We start from the raw sequence: 11571 nt of genomic DNA on the forward strand, positions 1-11571 counted from the left end.
GAGAGTGAGGGGATGGAGAACTGTTTATCATGCCACTGGAAGTCAAAAGAAAGCTGGAGTAGCCATCCTTATATTAGACAAACTAGACTTTAAATTAAAGGCTGTAACAAGAGATGAAGAAGGGCATTATATAATAATTACAGGGTCTATCCATCAGGAAGAGCTAACAGTTATAAATGTGCCGAACACGAGAGCCCCCAAATATATAAAACAATTACTCATAAACATAAGCAACCTTATGATAAGAATGTGGTAATTGCAGGGGACTTTAACACTCCACTTACAGAAATGGATAGATCATCTAGACACACGGTCAATAAAGAAACAAGGGCCCTGAATGAGACATTGGATCAGATGGACTTGACAGATATATTTAGAACTCTGCATCCCAAAGCAACAGAATATACTTTCTTCTCGAGTGCACATGGAACATTCTCCAAGATAGATTATATCCTGGGTCACAAAACAGCCCTTCATAAGTATACAAGAATTGAAATCATACCATGCATACTTTCAGACCACAATGCTATGAAGCTTGAAATCAACCACAGGAAAAAGTCTGGAAAACCTACAAAAGCATGGAGGTTAAAGAACACCCTACTAAAGAATGAGTGGGTCAACCAGGCAATTAGAGAAGAAATAAAAAAATATATGGAAACAAACGAAAATGAAAATACAACCATCCAAACGCTTTGGGATGCAGCGAAGGCAGTCCTGAGAGGAAAATACATTGCAATCCAGGCCTATCTCAAGAAACAAGAAAAGTCCCAAATACAAAATCTAACAGCACACCTAAAGGAAATAGAAGCAGAACAGCAAAGACAGCCTAAACCCAGCAGAAGAGGAGAAATAATAAAGATCAGAGCAGAAATAAATAATATAGAATCTAAAAAAACTGTAGAGAAGGTCAACGAAACCAAGAGTTGGTTTTTTGAAAAAATAAACAAAATTGATAAACCTGTAGCCAGGCTTTTCAAAAAGAAAAGAGAGATGACCCAAATAGATAAAATCATGAATGAAAATGGAATTATTACAACCAGTCCCTCAGAGATACAAGCAATTATCAGGGAATACTATGAAAAATTATGTGCCAACAAATTGGACAACCTGGAAGATATGGACAAAGTCCTAAACACCCACACTCTTCCAAAACTCAATCAGGAGGAAATAGAAAGCTTGAACAGACCCATAACCAGCGAAGAAATTGAATCAGTTATCAAAAATCTCCCAACAAATAAGAGTCCAGGACCAGATGGCTTCCCAGGGGAGTTCTACCAGACCTTTAAAGCAGAGATAATACCTATCCTTCTCAAGCTATTCCAAAAAATAGAAAGGGAAGGAAAACTTCCAGACTCATTCTATGAAGCCAGTATTACTTTGATTCCTAAACCAGACAGAGACCCAGTAAAAAAAGAGAACTACAGGCCAATATCCCTGATGAATATGGATGCAAAAATTCTCAATAAGATACTAGCAAATCGAATTCAATAGCATATAAAAAGAATTATTCACCATGATCAAGTGGGATTCATTCCTGGGATGTGGGGCTGGTTCAACATTCGCAAATCAGTCAACGTGATACATCACAATTAATAAAAAAAGACAAGAACCATATGATCCTGTCAATCAATGCAGAAAAGGCATTTGACAAAATTCAGCAACTTTCTTAATAAAAACCCTCGAGAAATTCGGGATAGAAGGAACATACTTAAAGATCATAAAAGCCATTTATGAAAAGCCCACAGCTAACATCATCCTCAATGGGGAAAAACTGAGAGCTTTTTCCCTGAGATCAGGAATACGACAGGGATGTCCACTCTCACCGCTGTTGTTTAACATAGTGTTGGAAGTTCTAGCATCAGCAATCAGACAACAAAAGGAAATCAAAGGCATCAAAATTGGCAAAGATGAAGTCAAGCTTTCACTTTTTGCAGATGACATGTTACTATACATGGAAAATCCAAGAGACTCCACCAAAAGTCTGCTAGAACTGATACATGAATTCAGCAAAGTTGTAGGATACAAAATCAATGTACAGAAATCAGTTGCATTCTTATACACTAATAATGAAGCAACAGAAAGACACATAACGAAACTGATCCCATTCACAATTGCACCAAGAAGCATAAAATACCTAGGGATAAATCTAACCAAAGATGTAAAAGATCTGTATGCTGAAAACTGTAGAAAGCTTATCAAGGAAATTGAAGAAGATATAAAGAAATGGAAAAACATTCCATGCTCATGGACTGGAAGAATAAATATTGTCAAAATGTGAATACTACCCAAAGCTATCTACACATTCAATGCAATCCCAATCAAAATTGCACCAGCATTCTTCTCAAAACTAGAACAAGCAATCCTAAAATTCATATGGAGCCACAAAAGGCCCCGAATAGCCAAAGTAATTTTGAAGAAGAAGACCAAAGCAGGAGGCATCACAATCCCAGACTTTAGCCTCTACTACAAAACTGTAATCATCAAGACAGCATGGTATTGGCACAAAAACAGACACATAGACCAATGGAATAGAATAGAAACCCCAGAACTAGACCCACAAACGTATGGCCAACTCATCTTTGACAAAGCAGGAAAGAACATCCAATGGAAAAAAGACAGTCTCTTTAACAAATGGTGCTGGGAAAACTGGACAGCAACATGCAGAAGGTTGAAACTAGACCACTTTCTCACACCATTCACAAAAATAAATTCAAAATGGTTAAAGGACCTGAATGTGAGACAGGAAACCATCAAAACCCTAGAGGAGAAAGCAGGAAAAGACCTCTCTGACCTCAGCCGTAGCAATTTATTACTTGACACATCCCCAAAGGCAAGGGAATTAAAAGCAAAATGAACTACTGAGACCTCATGAAGATAAAAAACTTCTGCACAGCAAAGGAAACAACCAACAAAACTAAAAGGCAACCAACGGAATGGGAAAAGATATTTGCAAATGACATGTTGGACAAAGGGCTAGTATCCAAAATCTATAAAGAGCTCACCAAACTCCACACCTGAAAAACAAAAAACCCAGTGAAGAAATGGGCAGAAAACATGAATAGACACTTCTCTAAAGAAGACATCCGGATGGCCAACAGGCACATGAAAAGATGCTCAACGTGGCTCCTCATCAGGGAAATACAAATCAAAACCACACTCAGATATCACCTCACGCCAGTCAGAGTGGCCAAAATGAACAAATCAGGAGACTGTAGATGCTGGAGAGGATGTGGAGAAACGGGAACCCTCTTGCACTGTTGGTGGGAATGCAAATTGGTGCAGCCACTCTGGAAAACAGTGTGGAGGTTCCTCAGAAAATTAAAAATAGACCTACCCTATGGCCCAGCAATAGCACTGCTAGGAATTTACCCAAGGGATACAGGAGTACTGATGCATAGGGGCACTTGTACCCCAATGTTTATAGCAGCACTCTCAACAATAGCCAAATTATGGAAAGAGCCTAAATGTCCATCAACTGATGAATGGCTAAAGAAATTGTGGTTTATATACACAATGGAGTACTACGTGGCAATGAGAAAGAACGAAATATGGCCCTTCGTAGCAACGTGGATGGAACTGGAGAGTGTGATGCTAAGTGAAATAAGCCATACAGAGAAAGACAGATACCATATGTTTTCACTCTTATGTGGATCCTGAGAAACTTAACAGGAACCCATGGGGGAGGGGAAGGAAAAAAAAAAGAGGTTAGAGTGGGAGAGAGAGCCAAAGCATAAGAGACTCTTAATAACTGAGAACAAACTGAGGGTTGATGGGGCTGGGAGGGAGGGGAGGGTGGGTGATGGGTATTGAGGAGGGCACCCTTTGGGATGAGCACTGGGTGTTGTATGGAAACCAATTTGACAATAAATTTCATATATTGAAAAAAATTATTTGCTGAAAATATAGACACACCAATAGATTATTTAAGCATAGGATGATTGAGACAGCAGTGATGAGACTGGATTTATTTTCATACTGCATCTTATTTTTTGTTTTTTTAAAGTTTTTAAAGTTTTTGTTTAAATTCCAGTCAGTTAACCTACAGTGTAATATTAGTTTCAGATGTGTATATAGTGGTTCAAATATTCCATACATCACCCAGTGCTCATCACAAGTGCATTCCTTAATCCCTATCACCTGGTTCACCTATTCCCAACAGCCCCCCTCTCCCCTGACCTCCCCTCTGGTAGTCATCAGTTTGTTCTCTATAGTTAAAAGTCTGTTTCTTGGTTTGTTCTCTCTGTCTCTCTTTTCTTTTTTTCTTTTGCTTGTTTGTTTTGTTTCTTAAATTCCACATGAGTGAAATCATATGGTATTTGTCTTTCTCTGACTGACTTATTTCACTTAGCATAATACTTTAGCTTGATCCATGTCCTTACAAATGGTAAGATTTCATTCTTTTTTATGGCTGTGAAATATTCTATTGTATATATATACACATCTTTATCCACTCATCAGTCAATGGACACTTGGGCTGTTTCCATAATTTGGCTATCGTAGATAATGCTGCTGTAAGCATCATGGTATGTTTATCCCTTTGAATTAGTATTTTTGTATTCTTTATGTACATCCCTAGTAGTGCAATAGCTGTAACATAGGGTAGTTATATTTTTAACTTTTTCAGAAACCTCCATACCGTTTGCCACAGTGGCTGCATTAGCTTGCCTTCCCACCAACAGTGCAGGAGGGTTCCTCTTTTTCCACATCCTCGCCAACACGTGTTGTTTCTTGTGTTGTCAATTTTAGCCCATATATTTTCTATTCTGGGTGCCACTTTATGCTTTAATATAAGTCCTTGGCATTGCACCTTGTATCATGACGGGAGACACATATTGTAAATATTTAAAAAAAACCTTCTGTATATTATGATGTTTGACTATTATTGATTATTGATTATTATTATGTTGACATCATAAAGACTCTTCTGGCTGGGGAGAGACTGTCCCTCCTGGGGCTAGCAGATCCGAGGTAACCAGCCAGCAGCATACTTTTGATAGGTAAATAACCAATCCAGAGCCATACTTCCCCTATCAGGCCCTTACCTCCAAGAGGGGATATTCCTCTGCCTCAGTCATTTCAGGGCTGGGTACTGAGCAAGTGGGGACCACAACTATAGTTAGAGCCGACAGAAATTATTCAAACTAGCCAATCCTAAACCATTTATGTGGTCCTACCTTGCCTTTCCTGTGGAAAAGCCAATAAAACCTATGGTCTAAGCCCTCCACCTCTACCTAATTTGAGGAGGGAGTATCATGAAGTGATTTTATTCAACAATAAGCCATAGCTGATGAGGACTTCCTGAGTTCTATCTTGGGGTCTTCCCCATGGTCCTCCAAGGCATAGGGTAACCCCTGCCCCTTTCCCCCTTCTTCATGGGACCTGTGAGCAAAATAAATTTTCTTCTAAGCCTCCTTGTTTCCTCCTGCGGCTGCACCAACTTTACCATATCGTATCCAACAGGCATATTCTTAGAGCAATGAATCTACAGTTAGTAGCAGAAATGTTCCTGGAAATCATTCCCAGCTAGGATAGCTAGCATTGCCTTATTACATATAAGTGTGACTGAGAAACATAAACTATACCTCACTGAAAGTTTTTAAAATGTATTCTCAACTCAAAGTCCCATTACCTGGATCCAAAATGCAATTGCTACTTCAATACTTCCTGACCTGAAAGGAAATATCAGAGAATGGAGCCAGCAGGTTTAATTGATTGCAGGTAACATATTTTTGCAATTTTTAAACACATTGCTAGATAAACATATTGCTAGGCGCTCCCACCCCTTAAGTGACTTCAAAGGGGATCCTGCAGGTTGGGGCCCTTAACCCTGTACTTCTTCAGCTTCATGACGAATATGCCTCTGATCATGGCATATCTTTCACCTCCTTCATGCCTTATTTGATATCTTTCGCTCACTTTATAGTGTTCTTTAAAAGACCTTGTTCTTTAAAAGGTCTTGCACACCTATTAAAATCTATTTCTAAATATAACCCAATTTTTACTATAAAAGGGATATTTTCTTTCTCTATTACATTTTCTAATTGCTTTCTGTTTGTATAGAGAAATATTATCTTGAGCACATTGACCAAACTCATGTATTAGTCCTCATAATCTCATACAGATTTTTTGTATATTTTATTGTATGGCATTGTGGGCAATTATTTTGCTATATTAATACTTTTTACCCCCTTCCAATTCTTATGTGTTTTCCTTACTGCATTAGCTATCACCTGCAGTGAAATGTTGAAAGACAGTGCCGATCACAAACATCCTTAAGTTGCCATGACTAAGGTGAAATATTTATGAACTTTTACTATGATTTTCAGTATAATGCTTTTGGAGAAAAATGTTTAAGTTAAGCAGCATTCTTTCTAGGCCAGTGCAGTAACAGATCATTTTTCTATATCATCCAGGGCAATCATATGTTCTTGTCCTTTAATCTACTGATACTGGGAATGAAATGGATTTTTCTCATGCTGAATCTTTACATCTTTACAAAAAATATCTCTCTTGTGCATAATATAAGTTTTATAATTTAATGTCTCATGTCTTTCTCAATTTTTCTTTCCAGACTATTGGTATAACTGGGACTCACATTTTTTGGTCTATTTTTCTTAATATATAAGGTATATTATATGAGTTAAGTATCATTTATTTATTTTTTATTCCCTGCAAAAGAATGCCTTTATGCTAGGCTGCCCTGTAAAATCTTCAGCATATGATAGGTAACGTGAGATCTTTTCAACATTTAAATTTCTTCTTTACTAAAATTTTGTATTTTGTAGAAAGATTGTATTTTGAAAGTTTTTTCTTTTGTAGAAAATTATTCTTTTTTTCTTTGTAATATGTCATTCAGAATTTCTGTTGTAATTAAAACTATCTATTGATTTGTAGAGGTGAGATATATATATTTATATTTTTTATATTTATTTACTTTCCTTTATGATTTGTGAGAGAATGAAAATAAATGCTTATGATTTGGAAGGTCATTTTATTATTTAGTTTCATTGTTATAATTTTAAGGTCATTAACTGTCATCGGGTTATTTATTTCTTCCCTGTTATTTTCATTCCTAAACATTTCATAAGTTATATTTTTGTGTTATTTTAATATGTATAAATTATTTGGGAGCTTTATCATTAGAAAAGCTCTCCTACCTGTGCAAAACTGCCCATTATATACCCTTATGATATTATTTATATCAATACATTTGTCACATTAAATATGAAGTTTGGGCATAGATTTGTAGTCCCATCATGACTTTGGCTACACTATACTGCTATATCTGTTATGTTTTTCCCAACTACTATATTTTTAATTTACTATAGTATTTTTGTTGTAGAAAAATCTCCTGTCAGCAATATATAATTGGACTTTGTTTTACATTTTTAGGTATTTCAATCCAACTTAGAGTGCTTTAAAAATAATCATAGAGGCACCATATAGATGGGTCTTGTGTTTTTATTCATTCCATCACTCTATGTCTTTTGACTGGAGCATTTAGTCTATTTACTTTCAAAGTAATTATTGACATGTGTATATTTATAGCCATTCTGTTACATGTTTTATGGTTGTTTTGTAGTTCCTGCCTCTTGCTCTCTTTTGCTCTCTTGTCTCATGATTAGTTACTTTATTCTTCTCTCTCTCTTTTTAAATATAATTTATTGTCAAATTGGCTAACATACAGTGTGTAAAGAGTGCTAGTGTTTTTTGGGATAGATTCCCTTGGTTCACTTCTTACGTAAAACACCCAGTGCTCATCCCAACAAGTGCCCTCCTCAATGCCCATCACCCATTTTCCTCTCTCTCCTGCCCCCATCCACTCTCAGTTTGTTCTCTGTATTTAAGAGTCTCTTATGGTTTGCCTCCCTCCCTCTATGTTTGTAACTATTTTTTCCCCTTCCCTTCTCCCATTGTCTTCTGTTAAGTTTCTCAAATTCCACATATGAGTGAAAACATGATATCTGTCCTTCTCTGACTGACTTATTTCACTCAGCATATTACCTTCCAGTTCCATTCACGTTGCTGCAAATGGCATGATTTCATTCTTTCTCATTGCCAAGTAGTATTCCATTGTATTAAACCACATCTTCTTTATCCACTAATCAGTTGATGGACATTTGGGCTCTTTCTATAATTTGGTTATTGTTGAAAGCGACTGCTATAAACATTGGGGTACATGTGCCCCTATGAATAAGCACCCCTGTATCCTTTGGATAAATTGCTAGTAGTGCTATTGCTGGGTCATAGGATAGGTCTATTTTTAACTTTTTGAGGAACCTCCATATTGTTTTCCAGAATAGCTGCACCAGTTTGCATTCCCACCAACAGTGCAAGAGGATTCCTGTTTCCCCATATCCTTGCCAGCATCTCTTGTTTCCTGAATTGTTCATTTTAGCCACTCTGACTGGTGTGAGGTGATATATCATTGTGGTTCTTATTTGTATTTCCCTGATAATGAGTGACGTTGAGCATCTTTTCATGTGTCTGTTGGTCATCTGGATGTCTTCTTTGGGAAGTGTTTATTCATGTCTTTTGCCCATTTCTTCACGGGATTATTTGTTTTTTGGGTGTTGAGTTTGGCAAATTCTTTATAGGTTTTGGATAATAACCCTTTATCCAATATGTCATTTGCAAGTGTCTTCTCTGATTCTCTTGGTTGCCTTTTAGTTTTGTTGATTGTTTCCTTTGCAGTGAAGAAGACTTTTATCTTGATAAGGTCTCAATAGTTCATTTTTTTTAACGTTTATTTATTTTTGAGACAGAGAGAGACAGAGCATGAATGGGGAGGGTCAGAGAGAGAGAGAGGGAGACACAGAATCTGAAACATGCTCCAGGCTCCAAGCTGTCAGCACAGAGCCTGACGCGGGGCTCGAACTCACGGACCGCAAGATCATGACCTGAGCCAAAGCCGGACGCTCAACTGACTGAGCCACCCAGGTGCCCCTCAATAGTTCATTTTTGGTATTATTTTCCTTGTCTTTGGAGACCTGTTGAGCAAGAAATTGCCGCAGCTGAGGTCAAAGATGTTGTTGCCTGTCTTCTCCTCTAGGGTTTTGATGGTTTCCTGTCTCACATTTAGGCCTTTCATCCCTTTTGAGTTTATTTTTGTGTATGGTGTAAGAAAGCGGTCTAGTTTCATTCTTCCGCATGTAGCTGTCCAGTTTTCCCAACACCATTTGCTAAAGAGATTGTCTTTTTTCCATTGTATACTCTTTCCTGCTTTGTCAAAGATTAGTTGGCTATACATTTGTAAGTTCAGTTCCGGGTTCTCTATTCTATTCTATTGGTCTATGTGACTGTCTTGTGCCAGTAACATACTCTATTGATGAATACAGCTTTGTAATACATCTTGAAGTCTGGGATTGTGATGCCTCCCACTTCGTTTTTCTTTTTCAACATTACTTTTGCTATTCAGGGTCTTTTATGGTGCCGTAAAAATTGTAGGATTGTTTGTTCTGGCTTTGAGAAGAATACCAATGCAATTTTGATTGGGATTGCATTGAATGTGTAGATTGCTTTGGGTAGTATTGATATTTTAACAATGTTTGTTTTTCCAATATATGAACATGGAATGTTTTTCCATTTCTTTGTGTCCTCTTCAATTTCCTTCATAAGTTTTGTATAGTTTTCAGCATATGCATCTTTTACATCTTTGGTTAGGTTTATTCTTAGGTATTTTATGAGTCTTGGTGCAATTGTAAATGGAATTGATTTCTTGATTTCTTTTTCTGTTGTTTCATCATTGGTGTGTAGAAATGCAACCTATTTCTGTACATTGATTTTGTATCCTGCGACTTTGCTGAATTCATGTATCAGTTCTAACAGCTTTTTGGTGGAGTCTTTAGGGTTTTGCAGGTACAGTATCATGTGATCTGCGAAAAGTCAAAGTTTGGCTTCTTCTTTGCCAATTTGGATGCTTTCTATTTCATTTGGTTGTCAGTTTGCTGAGGTTAGGACTTCCAACACTATGTTAAACAACAGTGGTGAGAGTCGACATCCCTGCTGTGTTCCTGATCTCAGGGGAAAAGCTCTCAGTTTTTCCTCAACGAGGCTGATATTAGCTGTGGGCTTTTCATATATGGCTTTTATGACGTTGAGGTATTTTCCTTCTATCCCGACTTTCTTGAGGGTTTTTATTAAGAAAGAGTTCTGTATTTTGTCAAATGCTTTTTGTACATCTAATGACAGGATCATATGTTTCTGATCCTTTCTTCTGTTTTGTGATCTATCACAATGATTTGCGAATATCGAACCCCTGCATCCCAGGAATGAATCCCACTTAATCATGGTGAATAATTCTTTTGATATACTGTTAAATTCAATTTGCTAGTATCTTGTTGAGAATTTTTGTATCCATGTTCATCAAGGATATTGGCCTATAATGCTCCTTTTTAGTGGGTTCTCTGTCTGGTCTGGAAATCAAGGTAATGCTGGCATTATAGAATGAGTATGAAAGCTTTCTTTCCATTTCTGTTTTTTTTTTTTTGAACAGCTCAAGAAGTATAGGTATTAATTCTGCTTTAAATGTCTGGTAGAATTCCCCTGGAAAGCTATCTGTCCCAGGATTCTTATTTCTTGGGAGATTTTCTTTTTGGGAGATTTTTGATAAGTGATTCAATTTCTGGTTATGGGTTTGTTCAAATTTTCTATTTCTTCCTATTTGAGTTTTGATAGTGTGTGGGTGTGTAGGAATTTGTCTATTTCCTCCAGGTTGTCCAGTTTGTTGGCATATAATTTTATTTTTTTATTATTTTTTTTCAATATATGAAATTTATTGTCAAAATGGTTTCCATACAACACCCAGTGCTCATCCCAAAAGATGCCCTCCTCAATACACATCACCCACCCTCCTCTCCCTCCCACCCCCCATCAACCTTCAGTTTGTTCTCAGTTTTTAAGAGTCTCTTATGCTTTGGCTCTCTCCCACTCTAACCTCTTTTTTTTTTTTTCCTTCCCCTCCCCCATGTGTTTCTGTTAATTTTCTCAGGATCCACATAAGAGTGAAAACATATGGTATCTCTCTTTCTCTGTATGGCTTATTTCACTTAGCATCACACTCTCCAGTTCCATCCACGTTGCTACAAAGGGCCATATTTCATTCTTTCTCATTGCCATGTAGTACTCCATTGTGTATATAAACCACAATTTCTGGCATATAATTTTTAATAGTAATCTCTGATAATTGTTTGTATTTCTGTGGTGTTGGTTGTGATCTATCCTCTTTCATTCGTGATTTATCTGTTTGGATCCTCTCCATTTTCTTTTTGAGAAGTCTGGATAGGGGTTGATCAATGTTGCTTATTTTTTTTTTTAAAACCAGCTCTTAGATTCATTGATCTTTTGTACTGTTTTTTTTTATTCTATATTGTTTATTTCTGCTCTGTTCTCTTCTTCTTCTGACTTTGGGGTTTCTTTGCTGTTCTGCTTCTAGTTCCTTTATGTGTGCTGTTAGATTTTTTAGTTGGGATTTTTCTTATTTCTTGAGATAGGTCTGGATTGCATTATATTTTCCTCTTAGGACTGCCTTTGCTGCATCCCAAAGGGTTTGGACTGTCATGTTTTCATTTT

Source organism: Acinonyx jubatus, chromosome B4 (assembly GCF_027475565.1).
Source record: "Acinonyx jubatus isolate Ajub_Pintada_27869175 chromosome B4, VMU_Ajub_asm_v1.0, whole genome shotgun sequence".
Lineage (NCBI taxonomy): Eukaryota > Metazoa > Chordata > Mammalia > Carnivora > Felidae > Acinonyx > Acinonyx jubatus.